Source organism: Tachypleus tridentatus, chromosome 6 (assembly GCF_004210375.1).
Source record: "Tachypleus tridentatus isolate NWPU-2018 chromosome 6, ASM421037v1, whole genome shotgun sequence".
NCBI classification, from domain to species: Eukaryota; Metazoa; Arthropoda; class Merostomata; order Xiphosura; family Limulidae; genus Tachypleus; species Tachypleus tridentatus.
The window spans coordinates 75,705,053-75,722,157 of record NC_134830.1 but is presented as its reverse complement, the minus strand read 5'-3'; the positions used below and the strand labels follow the sequence as shown (position 1 = coordinate 75,722,157).

The window sequence follows — 17,105 nt, the reverse complement described above, 5'->3', positions numbered from 1 at the left end:
CAACGCAACCGCATTTTAGTACCTGCAGTAGGCATATCACAGATGGCACATTGTGGATTTTTGACCTGAAAAGTTAATTAAATATATTACAAAACGTAACAATCTATTCAAACCTTTTCTGCTGTACAGGTTCTTATTGGTTAAATTGACGCACAAACCACAGTGAGCTATTTCCAGTGACTAAACCGGTGAATCTGTCCCAAGATCTTAGATTTGTAATAGCACAAAGTTAACACTGTTCTACCAGCGGGTGTATGTTTGTTATTAATAGAAGGTAGTTTCAAACAATTTTTCCAACAACCCCACGGCCTTCGTTCAGTCATGCTGTGTCACAGTGTCAGCCTTGGTGATGATTCATCAAGAAATTTGAACAAATAGACATTCACAAATATTAAGGTTTATTTATATAAATAAATATTGTTTCCAATTTCCTTTATATTACAAAATAACTTTCTTTATTTGGTACAATTATGAGAGTTGATAGGTTTTATTTATAAAACCATTAAACAAAGTTTTATAAAGTTAGGTGTATGATAATATTGCTTGAAAATAAGACAGTGTGAGAAATCGTCCGTTTTTCACTCAGTCTCTGAGGAATTGAGGGATTACAGCACAATGAGTTATCAGTATAGTATTAGAATGAGTGGATTCAGCACTCTACTTCTCTAAGTTCAACCAATGTGGAAAACTCCTTGAGAGTTTTAAACGTTTCAATCCCTTATACAATGTGAAATTGAGAAAATAATATTATATACAGGAGATCAACAAAAGAAACTAATACCAAAAGATGCTACTTAGAACAAATCAATCGCGAGAAGCAAATGAAGAAAGTAATTTACTGCCAGTAAGAATCAAAAGCTATTTCTAAGTCTGTGTATGAATGATGATACGTGTTATCATTGACCCCAAACGAATCTCCGAATTATTATATTACGTAGTAGAATTAACTTCAAACTAAGTTAATTTCTAATTTAAATTTAGGAGTCGATTAAATGTAGATATGTATTAAATTTATGATATTTGCCAAGAATATTGATACACAGATTCTCTTTTTAACACAAATATATTTTAATATATAAACAACAATAAAATTTATAATAACAGTTATTATAAATAATGATTGCAACAGATTCAATGTTATACATTTATATTAATATTTACATTTGATTCTGTTTCATGCTTATGACGTATATTGTTGGATATGCATTGCGCAAACTAGCCTGTTATCTAAATTTACAGACGATTCTCGGGAGCAAGAATTGATAATATATGTTTTCGAAAACACTAGCGTGGCTTCCAATATTATATTGTTGAACGTTCGTAGAATCTTTATTACTTGGTACGAAATTTAGCCGAGAGACAGTAAAAGAATATTTTTTGTTGCTACAGATAGTATACTATAAGACTTGAAATGTATAATTGTGATAAACGCTTACTAATCACAAAACTAAAGATATTTGACCAGGAAGGTTTACGGATTTCAAACTTTACTAAATTAACTTCGGACGTTAATATTTCTATGAGTATATTAAAATATTAAAACATGGCCTAACCAGTGACATATTCAGATAAATTATAACCTCTTTAGACTTGTATTCAATACTTTTATAGATACAAATCAAAATCCTATTTGCCCTAAATCTAGCAACAGCACACTGCTTGGATGGCTTAAGAAACATGTCAATCATTATATCAATATATTTTTCCTGCATGACACTGTTTAGTTTATTTCCATCCAAATTATAATTCAAATCATGAAAATTCATATGCATTATCTTGCATTTATCAAATTTAAAACCCATATGCCATTGATTTGCCGAACTCAGCAGCGTTTATTTTCACAGTCAGCAACACTGAAAACATTGATATCATCAGCAAAGTTAAGGAAATTATTGAATGTTCCTTCATCTCCGTCATTAATATAAATCAAAAAGAGCAATGCTCTTAAGACTGAGTCATGAGGTACACCACTTGGATCTTTAATCCAAATCGACTTGACTCTATTTCTAATGGTCCTCTACTATCTTTCATCTAGCCACTTTTATATTAAATTAGTTAACGTATCTCCCACACCAAGAGATAAGGTTCGTTGCAAGCCACTTCAAACTGCTCTGTGTCAAATGCTTTCAGAAAATCCAGATACGCCGAACCTAAGTATTTTTCTTTCTCATCTGGATTATGATCACGAACGGAAAGCTATTAAAACAATGAATAAAGTGAAATGACTTACACATGTTTGTAAGTTATGATGATTGAATTTGTCATATACCGTTAATATGTGTAAGAATTCACGTGAGCATATGCAATAATTGTGATTTAAACTTTCTCGAAGTTTTTAAATAGCATTCTGTTTGACCCCTGTTTGACCTCTCTTGAATGTTTTGAAATTTTTACAATTCCTTTCTCTCGAAACGATACAGAAATCATATTCGCACATACTACTGATCTATCAGACTTCATTAGGGATATGTATTTCTGTCACATTAGAAACTGTTTTATGAAGAATGACCGTTTTCAATCAATAACAAACATATGTTATCACGCTATTTTATGAATAATTGTTGAAAGTTTAGATTGGAAAAATTGTTTTTGCACACTTTACTCAACAAATCCTGCTACTTTTAATTACGCAACATCGATACTAAGAACAGGTGGTTGTTTGCTGGGATTTCCCCATTTCAACATTCGGAGAGAAGTTTTAAATTATACTAAAACGATAACGGATCCTGAAACAGGCACACACACACAAGGGAACAGTGGACGTGTTGTAAACTATGTTGGACTACTAATAAAATCATATGTGGATAACAAATTGTGCAAAAAACATGCCGAAAGGTATTTTATTTTATATACACCTAACCTCAGCTTGCCTCACTATCTTCTCTAAATGTTATTCTTAGAAACACAATAAGAGCTTGGCGTGTAAATTCACTGTAAATACATGGGAATAAAGTACACTATAAAACTAACAGCTAACCGGCATTTGTGTAGGGATTGGTTTGTTGTAACATTCATCACTGATTGTAAGTGCGCGTGAGAGTGAATACAATTGCCAACGAATTAACCGTGTTACCCATTAAACAAACAAAGGTTGAACTTCAGAAGCAATGTCTGTTATTATGATTGGCTACTGTAATGACAAGATACTCAAGACAAACAAGTACAGGTTTGAAAACCGTTTTGAATCTTTGGACAACATACTTTTTTTTTTTAGAAAAGTAATCCTTCAAACCAGAAGTGCACGCTTACCATCTATATCTTCAATGTAGAAAGCAATGTCTCTTCTCTGTCTCAAATTTGTCATAATTCTCTATTTATTTAGATTATGTTTTTTTTTTACTTTAACATGTTTGAAGTTTACTTCTGTATTTGATTCCTTCAGTTCAATGACTATCAAACAGTAAATTAATGTGTGATAAATAACAAGCAAATAATAAAAAAGCTTTTTATAACATCTTTTGAATCTATTAAATGATAACTATATGTAGGTGAGTGGGCAAATTAAAAAAGAAATGGAAAGCCCAAATTACCCTAATATCTGATCTCAAAAAATATTGTTTTAGTCAGATATCCTCAAATCCTTCGGAAATTATTAATTTGATGTTTTTTTAAGATAATGAAAAAGAAATGAGATAGTTATCACTGTATAATACGGAATTTTAAAATCGGTAATGAAATACAATGTTGGCTAATGTATCGAGATTATCAAAAGAAATTACTACCAAAAGATTAAACTTTTATGGCAAAAAAATTAAAATCAATATTTGTAAGAAGAAGACGGATTTTATAATAGCCTCGAAATTTGAAATTATTTTAGTCAGAACTAGAGTGAGTTGATCTCTAAGATCTTGACCGTGATCAAATAAATTAATAAACAGTGCTTGACGTCCTGCAAACAAAACTGTAAATAGATCTGAAATTGAGAGATGACGAAACTATGACCCAAACGTTTGTCATTGAAAAAGACAACAACACAAAGACATTTTATGAGTTGCTGTGTTGCGGGTTAGACATATCACTTTCCAACATATTTTTGATATCAAGATGTAGTTTATCTTGCTATTAATGTACATTAGCGAAAGTCAGTATCAACCAGAAAATAAATTTTTCAGAAGATGTTTATAAAAAATTTTAAAACTGTTTTGTGACCGATGCTCTTAAGACGGACGACAGTGAAAATTCACCTCTTGTTATTATCACATTTCTGGTAAAACACGAAAGTACAAAGCTACGTAAAGGGATGTTAATATTCTGCTCACTACTAGTATCGAAACGTGGATTCTTACTTCGTAAGTTCGCAGATATATCGCTGTTCTACAGAGGTTTAAGAAATGAGAACGTATTTTGTAAGTTTAACGGATAATGTCTTTGGAAACTAAGTATTAGTTCAAGGCTGTAGCACTAATAATTCTAGTAATATTTGTTGGCATGTACTAAATCTACTGTGTTGGTTCTATGAAAAATCCTCAGGGTATTTCACAACAACTCGTCAACTAGAATTGGAACATGTTAGTAATTGTAATCTTCACCTTAACCTGACTGAATAAAAGAAGGAGACAGAGTAACTGGTTTTCAAAGTTCAAGACATCTATGACGAAAAACTATTCGACAAGGAAGAGTATCAGCATTTATATTTCGCAATACCAAGAGATTGTTAAAATAAAAATAACTGAAAATGAAATGTTTTTATCATAACCTCTAAAAAATGTTGAAATTTAACAGAATGACAAAACGTTTCTCTTTTTTTTATATCTAACATTTTGTTCAGCCTAAATATTCTATATATCGTATTTATATATTGGTAAGGATATATTATTCTTTTTATTGTACATGACAAATTGATGTATTTCACTTTAAACGATATAAAACTTCTTACAAAATATTCGGTTTAAAAGAAAACATTAAAATAAATAGTCATCATGGTACGTATAAGGGCTTATAATTCTGAAAAGCATGGTTCGATACTCGAATTAGAAAGGATAGAAATAGTCCTTTATTTCACCGAATTTCATAAAAACTAATTACACCTTCACCTACAACTTGATAGTGCTTAACACTCCTCAGTGAACATTTCAAACACTATATAGTAACTAAGACCTTTAATTTTCCCATAATACGTACATATTTTACGTATATTATATAACATGAATTTTCAAGATATGTAATGGAACACTTCAAAATTTTCACACACTGTGTTATGTTAAAGAATGATGATTTTAGTTTAAGGTATCTTTAAATATCCAAATCGTCATGAAATACCTAGATAATATAGATTTGAACGTAACATAAAACTATCTGGATTCTCAGTTATTCACAAAAAACATATCCATTCGTCTTGTTTGTATGTAAAGTGATGATACACGTCATGTAAACATTCACCTGTGGAATACATGAACTATAAAAAAATTGTGTTGTGCGTATTTGTAAATGCAAACTTCTGCTGAGAAATTGCTATATTGTTATGTGTTAATCTTTTTATAATTTTCGTTGCGTCAATGTTCTATTAACAGTTTTGAAATTGGAAGAAAAGGCGTGATTATTTCAAAATATATTTACGCCTCTTTTCTTTATCAGATGTTGTGAAATAAATTGTAATTTCACTTTTATTTTACATACAGCACAGTGAGTCTTGAAACCTTTAAAGATGTTGTTAGAAACATCCCAATGTAACATGAATAAAGGAAATGTTGAAACATATTGACTCAGCATTGAATATAAATATTTCGTGACAATAAATGTTGTGGAAAAATCATAAAGGCTTGAAAAAAATGAATTCATCTCTATTAGTTCCAGTATTTGGTATTATCAAGCAGCAGAGAACAGTAAAGTTAAAGACTTCAAAACTTCAAACATAATCATTCATAATCAAAAATTGTCGACCAAATCAAGATGAAACATTTAGAAATACCACTGCTTATGAGACTATTCTTGTTTGAAAAGCTGTATTAAATGATATAGCTATGACACCCATATAGCTGAAAGTGTAAAACGTGTTTAGCGATATACCGCAGATCGAATTTTGGATCCTGTTACCATAATAAGGCACGATAACCACGAGGCCTGCCACACACGATAATTAGTAAGTAACACTTTAATAAAATTGTAAACAAGCAGTTGTTAGACAACTTTTTATACCCAAAAACATTTTGAAAATAGATTAACCGTGTTTGACGCCAATAATAATAATAGACATTGAAACTAATCAAATTCATTAAATTATGGATTATCCAACCACCTAGCATCATCGCTCGTATGAAAGTAAAGCTAAAATCTAAGAAAGATCAACACTAATACAAAAAGTACAAAACTGAAACACAAAACATTAAAATGGAATGACTTCAGACCGCAGGTTTTTTTTTGATAATTTTTTGATAATGTAATATATTTAATACTTTCTTCACAATATATATGTCTGTATAATATATTAGTTAAAAATTGATGTTAAATTGAGGTGTGACCGATTGACTATTGTATATCCATTTTGATATCGACATTTATGAAAGTTAAATTTATTTCGAAACAAATGTATGTTATTTGTATATAGCAAAATTCCCGCCACGTCACTTGTCACTGTAACCAACGGGAGGCGTCAGGGAACAGTATGTACTGTTGGTTTACTACAGTTGGTGAACTATAAACCTAGAAATCTATAACTCTAAATAACGCTCATTAATCGGGAACATGAGATTTTTGATTATGAACAATTATAAATTTGAAACATTACAAACCATTTATCTTTAGCATATAAATATCAGACCGTTAGTATTTTTCAAAGACGTAATGTAACATCAGCAGTGAAAAACTTTCGTGTGATCAGTGAAGAGCTAGTTAGCCCCTCTTAAGTGAGTTGTACCGGTATTAACTCAGAACTAATTCACTCATCGTGAATCCTCGATAAGATATCCAAAATTAAAATTATTTGTACTATGTGCGTGCTTAAAATACTAGTACTTGCCAGCTGAATTTTGTAGAACCCCTCTTTAAAGTTTAAAAAGCACAACACATGGAGAGACAGTTCAGTATCGTTGGTATGCTACAGTCAGCGTACTACAAATCTTGGAAGCTAAAACCGTGATAAACTCTTATTAATTGCAAAACTAGAAAGGATTTGAGTAGGAATGTGTATAAATTTAAAACATTACACGCTGCTTATCTTCGGATGCCACTATTTCTACTAGAGCATTGGATACTGTCGTCGGGGAAAACATGCGTATTCTGAGTGAAGTAACAAGCGACTCAGACATCAAAATAAGTTTACCTGTGTATTAACATTGAAGTAATTTTTTCTCCATTATCTGACGATGATAGATTCAGTTCCAGATGAGATACAAAACTCAGTATTGGTTTTATGTTAGTAAACCTTTTGTATATAAATCATTATTTGAAATAAGTGTTATTATAAACTGTATGATTGTTTGTATATTAAAATATATTTCTTTTAAGAAAGAAAACTATGTACCAACCTTGTCGGCAAATATCATAAATTTAATACATATCGACATTCAATTAACTTCCAAATTTAAATTTCGAAATAGCCGATAGCCGAGTATGTAATTTGTGTTCAACTGCAAAGACTAATAAGTGCATATAAAGTGAACACTACAATGATGAAATTTGACACATTTACCTCGATCTCCAGTTTTAAGTATGAAAACAATGTGGTTTCAAATAATTTTGGCAGATGAAGTACGAGAATTAACACCAATTAAGATAAATATCTCACTGAAGATTTCATTCAAAGATAAAAAAATTAGATTATTCTAGATATTATTTGTATTTGTTCGTGGTTAGGATAAATAATATCAATACTGAAATTTGATGCTTAGTTAACTGTACCAGTTACTAAAGACTGTATCCGATAATTTGTTTCAACGTTTTGAACACACGTCGTTTCTTTTTATAATGCCATAGAATTTAAAGACTGTGTTCATTCAAAGATAAATAATAATATTACTTAAGATATTATTTAGATTTGTATCTCAGAACAGCTGGTATGGATATTAACATTTTTATTGATAAGCAGAGAAAAACGTTCTAACCTTCCACAGAGACTTTTCAACTGACCGTTGCCGAACACGTGTCTCAGATACAACAGTATAAAAGGGTATTGGAATGTAGGGGGCATTGCAGTTAGAAGTTGGATTATTGACCAGAACATGAATGTGTTTATTTGTATTGGTTTTAGTTGCTGTATAAGTAGGGTTTCTTTGATTTTGCGTTTGTTTATATTTATTTACCTACTTAATATCTGGATGTTTTCTATAGTAACGTTGAGTTTATTTGATTTGTCGTGTTCAAAACGTGTGCTGGTGTTTTTTTCTGTTCTGTGAATTTAGATTATTTCTCCAATATAGAATTCGTGGCAGTTGTTACATTGTATTTTATAAATTATGTTGGTGCTATGTTTCTCAGTATAGTTTTTACATAGTATGGACTTTAGTTTTGTACCTGGTTTTACAATACCTTTGGTGTTCACTTGAATGTTGTGTTTTCTTATAAGTTTTTTTTTTTCCAAATGTTGGCTATCTTTTCGCTTATGTCGGGAACATATGGTTTGCAGCAATATAAGGTTTTGTAGTTTGTTGTATCTTGGGACCTACTGTTGTTTGTCAGAGTAGGTTTTTTGAGGAAATTTATTGATGTTGATGAAGTGTTGTTTTATTTAGTAGATTTAATCGTCAATTTCATCGGGTGAGCATTGTTTTGTGGCTGTGTTTTTTGTTTTCTTTATATGTTGACTTTTTGTTTTGTTTCATGTGCTGAGTCCAAGGGAATGTATAATCCAATATGGGTGATTTTTCTGTGGATTTCTGTTTTGAATTGTGTATCAGTTCTAGTGATTTTGAGGTTAAGAAATGCTATTTAGTTAGTTTTTCCTGTTCACAGGTGAACTTAATGTTGGGGTGTATCACGTTAACGTGATTGGAAAACTAAGTGTGTTCTGTAGATGTGAATCTAGCATTTTTATCATCAAATTACATATACCAATAAGGGGTGGGTGTAAGGTTCAACTGATCGCTTGAGATTCAATCTGTGTCATCAAAATGTTGGTTAGGACTGGTGATACGAGATTCTCCATACTTAGGTCATTTATTTGTAGGTAGTTTGGGTTATTTAACAAAAAGTTAGTTTTGGTGGTAGCGAATTCTATAAGGGTTGCTAATTGGTTACTGGGGATGTGTATCAATGCGTTGGGGTCTTGGATATAAAGTTCTAAAGCTATCTTGCAGGCTTTGATTGTTGGGACTTCTGTGAAGAGGGAGATTGCATGAAAACTAGCCATTAAAGCTTTATGATATAGTTGAATAAGAATATATTTAAAGTTAAAAGAATCTTTGAAAAAGGAGCCGGTTGTAGTTATATATTTCGAAAATACTCACGCGATATATTTTTACCGAGGTCGTAGTTAAATGATTCATTGATCGACATTATGGGTCATAGTGTACAGTCGGGTTTGTGGTGTTTAGGGGTGCCGTATGGTTGTGTTGGTCGGTCTTTGGAAGGTGAGAATAAAGGTTTTCTGAGATTTTGTCCTTTTTTTTTTCATTTTCAGGAGTGGTTTGTTTAATTGTGGGTTTCTCATCATTAAGAATTATATAGTTTTGTTAGCAGCCAGGATAAATAATATCAACACCGAAATTTGATGATTAGTTATCTATCGAAGTTACTAAAGATTGTATCCAATAATCTTTTAAGAACGTTTCGAGCACACGTTTCATTTTATAATGTAATGGAATCTAGTGACAGAGCCCCTTTGCAAACTCAAACTCTAAGTAAAAGATAGGAATTTTATTTTTTTATCATTTGACAAGTATAATGAATGTTTAATGCTCTTGAGTTATTTCAGTGCAGTGAAACCCGTAAATTGGTTGAACAAAATCCAGTTTGTGAATTATTTGTTAACGAATTAAATAATAATAATTGAAAGTATGCTTGGATTGAATTGTATCTCTGTTACTGAAAGGATGCTGGAACGAATTACAAATATTTTTACCTTATTCATTTATTAAATAAGAAAGATTTATAGCAGGAATACTTCTGAGTACTTCTTCAATACTGTTAACGCTTTAAACAATTTTTCGACAATATTAGAAAGTAGGATTATTTTTGACCCCTTACACTCAAACACTTTTCACACATTGACCCTTCATGACTAGTGAATTAGGGCGTTCGATTCGAAATCTTAGTATCACGGGTTTGAATTTCCGTCTCACCAAAACAAGTTCTCCCAATTTGACTGCTCATCAGCAAAAGAGTAGCCTAAGGGTTGGCAGTGAGTACTGATGATTAGTTACATTTCCCTCGAGTCTTTCAGTGTTAAATTTGGGATAGCTAGCATGCAGCTTTACACGAAAAACATATACAATTTTTTACATACATACTATCCCCTGTTAGTACAATGCTCAAATCAGTGGTTGGATTCCTTTCGTTGGAATTTAGATAGGCTGATGTGGCTTTGCGAAATGAAAGCCCAGACAAATATACACTACTAATGCATTAGACTTATTTATTTGCTTTTAATTAACCATAGAGCTACACAATGGGCTGTCTGTGCTCTGCTCACCACTAGTTTCGATGTTATTCCGTAAACATATCGCTGTGCCATTGTGAGGAGTACTAGATTTGATTAATAATATATATATACAACTTTACAGTTTCATGAAGGATGAACAAATGACGTTTATTTAATACCAAACATCTATTATTATACTATTTTAAGAGCAGTTCTTGAACGTTTAGAATGCAAACAGCGTTTTTGCATATTTTATTAAACAAGTTCTGCTACTTATAACATCAGTACTAAGAAGAGTTGATTGTTTGCTGTATTTTCTCCATTTCATTTACAGTAATTAATTGTTAAGGGATAAACAAGGGAAATTTGCTTTTTAAAATATTTACTACACTTTACTTTCACTTTATTGTTTCTCTGATAATCTTTATTTGTTTGGAGAGGTTTAACATTATACCAAAACGACAATGACCCTGAAAGAGACACACACACATAGGGAAAAAGTGGGAGTGATCGTCCACGTAAAGTGTGTTGGACTAGTAATAAAATTATATTTGGATAATAAGTTGTGCAAGAACACACCGAAAGGTTCTTTAATCTCCGTACACTAACCTCAGCTTTCCTCACTCTCTTCTCTTGAAGTTATTTTTCATAACACGATAAGAGCTGGCCGTTCACAATCACCATCAGAACCCGGGTACAAAGTACACTATAATTTTTGGACTCGAAATGCCCATGTATAGCGTGTAGAGCAATAATAACAGATATTTGGTACTTGTGTAGCGAAATGTGTATTGTTGTACTGATGAGTCACGGTACGTATCCGTCTCAGTGAATACCGTTGCCAACAAATAAATCGTGTCACTTAATCAAAAAATGAATTCTGATTTTAAGATCACTTATAATTTGTATATAATATTTTTTTATATAATGTCTTATATATATAAACAACAATTGAACAGTGAATACAATTGAATATTGATATCATCTTCCTTCTGAAAATGTCATCATAAATATACTGTAACAATACCATTCCTTCGCATAATGTGCATTTCAAATTTGAACAGAAAACGTTTTGGAAAAGAAGTGCACGTTAAGTATATGCGGATATTGATGATATTTGTAAGAACGATGAACGTGCTTGATTTACTTATTCATTCATTCATATACTTTGTCTTTTGTTTTTGTTAGAAATTCAGTTGTATTTGAGCATGTTTGAAATTCTTACATCCATCAGAATAACCGATTCTAATATTTATCGTATTTTAAAAGCACAAAGATTTCAGTGTGATGTAAATAAAGCCAAAATGAGTATTTCTTGAAAGGTAAGTTTGATTTATCACATGATCAACGGAACAGACATACGTATGGGAGGTAAAAATTCCAAATTTCTTGTTGTGCTGGATAAAAGTACTTCTTCATTTGTACAAGAATATAACATTCCAAATAGTTAAAGGTCTTTTATAGATAGCTATTTGCAAACAAACTTAATAAACGATCTAAATAGTTAAAATCGCACCAGCATCTGAAAATATTGTTATTACACTCAACGTGATATGAGATTTCATATGTTCCAACTGGTATTTAAATATTTATTATTTGTGATACTTTTGTTTACATAAAGTGTGATCAAGAATGTAATACTTTTTTTCTGAAAACTGTCTTTTAAATCCAAGTTTGTGGTGAAACTATTCGTGGAAGCTTTTGTATCAGTCAATCATAGGAAACAATGGTTCTGGATTAGTTAGAGTTATCGCAGAGTTAGAACCAAAAAAAATGTTGCAATTAGGAGTTTCATTCATTTTATTAAGCTTGAAGATATGTTCAACTAGACGTTGTAAACACGAATAGAAAGTTGTATAAATATTTTTTGTTCCTGTTTGATAACTATTTTGTTAACAAATTAAACTGTTTATTTGTTTCATTACCTCACAATCATTCGTTATAAGTATGTTTATGTTCTTATATTAAGTATCTTATGCTATTGGTCAAAATGCGTTTTAATTGGTACTATGATATATGTCTGATGTGAAACTTAGCACCCAAAATATGTTCAAACAATATTCGAAATTTAAACAAACTAATGATGATTGTAAGTACGTAAAGTTGATGTTTTCATATTACGCGTGAATCTTTTGATAAAGGAAGTCTGGATTATGAAAGAACTTATAATACGAAAGAAGGACATCTAAGAAAAATGCTAAGATTTTTTAAGGATTACAATAATTGTTAATTATTTAGAGATAGCCAAATGAAGGTAGAATCACTTATTTTGAAGCAAGTGGGAAACCCCCGTATAGAAACAACTCTTCCCAGTGTTGATGTTATGTTCCGAAAAGTTGTAGAACATGTTGAGTAAAATATTGAAGTGCGTTGCTTGCATTCAGTGCTTCTAGGAACTATACATAACTTAGTATAAAAATATGTTTTTGTTGTTAGATAAAAATAACATTGTTTATTCGAATGTTAGAACAAAAACGCAGATATGTCTAGATGATATATTATCACGAAACAGGTTCAAGGAGACAAAGTTACATAGGTAATATGAAGAAGTACTTTTAAAGAACACAGGTTTTTCCCCAGTAAAACTTACCATACCTTTTACTTCTAAATATTTTCACACAGACATATATGTAATCTTTTATAATGAACCACCACTAATAATAGGGTGTTATTACCTTCTTATTTGTCAAATTTCTCTGTAACGCTACTGTACACATTATGATTTTACAGTTATTTTTTTTATTCAGTAAAATATTTAAATGTTTTCTCACTTTAAGTAAAATGTTTACGACGTCTAACTAAATATGTGTATCAATTGAACAGAAACAATTATAAAAAATTAGACTCCTTCTTATGCACAATTATATGTTTTTATTGTTTTGAATTACGCACAAAGCTACACAATGAGCTATCTGTGCTCTGCCCATCACGGGTATCGAAACCCGGTTTTTTAGCGTTGTTAAGTCTACAGACATACCGCTGAACTACTGTGGGATGTGTGCACAATTCCAAGACATAAATTAATTGTGTTGCAAAGCTCTGTGACGATGAAGGCCTTCGCATAAAATCTCGTTAGGTAAGAAAAGACAGAATATAAAGTTTTATCACACAATAAGTATAACAGTTTTAAGAAGATTAATTCAGTGAAGAGAAAAACAATTTTAGTTTTGTTGAAACGTAAACACTGGTAGTTTACGACAATTGACCACAAACACCACAATATTTTTGTGATAATTCACAACCGTTACCAATCCAAAACATTATATGCTCACTTATAATAAAGAATATTCACGAGATTTGAGGCCACTGCTTGTATCGTGCAAACCTGTCAACTGTTACAGTATTTGTAAGGAAAGCAAAATGGTGTATTTTTCGCTGAGCAGAAAGTTATTCCTTGCTTGATGCAAGATGTTAATTTTGTTTTAATGTAAATGCAGTTATTTTACCTTAAACTAAATAATAACAGAAACAATAAATAAGCGTTATTTAAAAAAATGAGTAGTTCTAAATTTATAAATGGTCAAACACTAATATTTAGATGAATTTAAACTATTACAATTTGAAAAAATATATCTGTGGGCACATTAAACGGCTAGTTTGAAATATATGAGACTCAGATACTTATACATTAAAATACTTTTGTAAATACATAAGAAATGTTTCAGAATAATTTTTGTCGATGGTTTAGTAAAATGAAACTATGGTATGTGAATATCATAATAATAATAATGGGACGACAAATATGGAAAGTGAAAGTGACTTGTCGGAGGTAAAAATCTGTAAATCGATACACTCACACTTGTACATACTTAAGTAAATCGCTTTAGTGGTATCCTAAATATAGGTAAAATATTTTTCAAATTCGTAACAAATGACATACAGACTTGAAGTTTAATAATTCATAACCCTGGCGTGTGGCATACTAATTTGTTTAATATTCTTTAAGCGTTATAATTGAGGTATCAAAAAAGTTGAGTATTTTAATATTGACTTATACAAGTGAGACGAACGTGAAACATTCATCTACCTTTAGACTTCGGTATTTGGTATTTTCATAAAGATTTAATTACCGTCACATACACACACACACACTTTCGTGCCATAAAGAGGAATTACTTTAGAACCTTTGTCTCCAATAAAGAGAAAATTAAACACTTGGATACAAATATTTTTGTATCTTTAAGTTCCTAAAATCCATAATGCAATTAATATCCTTATGACAGAAGATTTTGAAAATACTCAATGTGTTTCAAACATATTTGAAACTAAGTTTCAAATGTGATGTAGAATGTTTTTCAAAAACTTTTTTTTATTATCAAATGTACTATAGAGGATCTTCCAGTCTAAATTAGTAGAAGTTCACGAGCATAATCTAACACGTAATGTTAATAAAGTAACCATAATAGCTATAAAACGTGACTTGACAAATTTAGAGATGTTGATAACTGTCATTTCTACCTGGATTTATTCTCAATAGGTAGGCAGTATTAAAACGATTAAAAACTGTGATAACGGTTATAAATTATGTATTTGATCTTAAACAACTATTGATTAGAACTTGTGAGCTAGATAGAAACTAAAGAAATAGTTCGTTTAAAACAGGTTTGTATCTTTCTTTGTCAGGATTAATTCACTTGCTTGAAACCGGATGTTAATTTTGTTTTAGTGTAGATTTTCGACATTAAATCATAACAGAAACGCTAGGTAAAAATTATGAAAAAAAAAACAATTTCTTGTCATCTTCAGGAAATCGTTAAGTTTTACATTCTTGGACAAAACTGGCTTCAATTTAACGGGAACATATAAACACTAACTGCGTTTTGCCTTATCTATTCTCTATATTTTCGAAATTTTCTAACTATGATTACGGATACAAAATGTATATTTTCTTATTTCTGGTTTTAATTTAATACCTTTCGATGCCGAGTTAAAGTGAAATTAAATAATTTTGTGGTATTCTTGATTCCAAATCATTCTGCAAGCTTTTATATGTACATATATTCATAAAGTAAGTATAATATCCAGTGGAAAGTTATCTACTTATATACTTAAAGCAGATAAAGTCTTTGAAACATTTAGAATGAAGCAATTCTCATTTTGTACGCTCATAAAAAATCTCGCAGTTATGAGTTATGACAATCGGTTAGTAAAATATTGAAACAATTTTATCTCTCATATGCCCTAAATGTCAAGATACATCATTAAAAATTTCACGCATTCTTATTTTCCTTCATATTTTGTAAATGTGTAATTATTGCATATTTGTGCTGTGATATATCGCGAAACATGTCCCACAGTTTTGGCTGAATGGGCGTTTTAATTTTACCATTTAATTCCACTCTTACGTTAAAATTAACTGCAAATTCAGTACAAGCTACTGAATGGTTACTCTTTATTTATTCAACAGTTATAGATTATTGATAAGTCTGTTTGAAGATTTGATGGTTCTGTTTGAAATTACCAATTAACGAAAACAATATTAATATATCCACTTCATTATTCATAAAGCTAAAAAATAAACTTCCATACAAACAAGCCGTTCAGTTGAAAATATAATATTCAAGCTTGTCAATGACCCAGCATGGCCAGGTGGATAAGGTGATTGACTCGTGACCTGAGGGTTGAGGTTCGAACCCCTATCACACCAACATGCTCGCCATTTTAGCCGTAGAGGTATTATAAGGTGATTGTCAATCCAAATATTCGCTAGTGAAATAGTAGCCCAAGATTTGGCGGTTGATGATAATGACTAGCTGCCTTCCGTTTAGTCTAGACTGTTAAATTAGGAACGACTAGTGCAAATCTTCTTCGTGTAGATTTACACGATGTTACAAAACGAACAAACAAAGCACGTCAAACCTGTTTCTATGGCTGCGAGAACTTTCTTTCAACTTGTTTAAAGTTACTTGATATTGCCAGGGGTTATATGTAAAAATATGTTAATTGTTTGGTAAGTGTGAAATATATACAGGCTATATTCTCTGTGGGTAGATCTCATACTTTTATCTTTGTTCTTAGATATACGCGCAAAGCTATGCAAACGATATTTGTGCTAATCACCCTTATTTTTCAGCTGATAGACTAGCGGGAAGACAACTGGTGAACAACACATACCGACTACTTTAGGGTACTTTTTGTTTTGCCGAATAGCGAGACATATTATTCTCTCAAAGCGCATATTTATCTATATAATATTTTTAAGTAAGTGGTTTAAAATGAGAAACGAACGTACTTGTGAATTATATAAACACAATAACTATGATGTTGTATTCTCTAGAAAATGCTTAAAGACATTGATAGTGCAGACAACAAGTAGCTGTTAAGAATTAAAAATACTTTTAATTTGAATAATGAAGTCCCAGATGAACAATCAGCTTAAACATCGTGCATTAAATTGATAGAAAAAGGAAAATTCAAGAGAAAGGCATGAAAACTCTCATATGTTTGTGAGTTACGACTGGTATCATAAATATTGGGCTTCGATACCTCTTCTTTTTCACCTTTCAGCATTTCTCACCAAAACATTACGCTTTCATAATACTCAAAATATAGTATTATTGATAGATGTTTGCCTATTTTGACGTCTATCCTA

At 31.0% G+C, this 17,105-nt stretch overlaps 2 long non-coding RNA genes across 9 annotated transcripts in view; one reads left to right on the top strand and one right to left on the bottom strand.

Annotated features, from left to right (window-relative positions):
• Positions 1 to 17,105, bottom strand: part of LOC143252831 (uncharacterized) — a 119,899-nt gene that overhangs the window by 79,349 nt on the left and 23,445 nt on the right. Inside the window, exon 1 of one of the 8 annotated variants that reach the window (XR_013029181.1) lies at positions 114 to 2,796. The exons of the other annotated variants lie outside the window; for them this stretch is intronic. This is a non-coding gene — a long non-coding RNA (uncharacterized LOC143252831). Of the gene's footprint in view, positions 1 to 113; positions 2,797 to 17,105 lie in introns of those variants that run through there. 8 annotated transcript variants of the gene reach the window in all.
• On the top strand, positions 2,986 to 6,199 carry LOC143252834 (uncharacterized). Its single transcript, XR_013029192.1, has 2 exons — positions 2,986 to 3,166; positions 4,471 to 6,199. It is a non-coding gene; the product is annotated as an uncharacterized LOC143252834 (long non-coding RNA).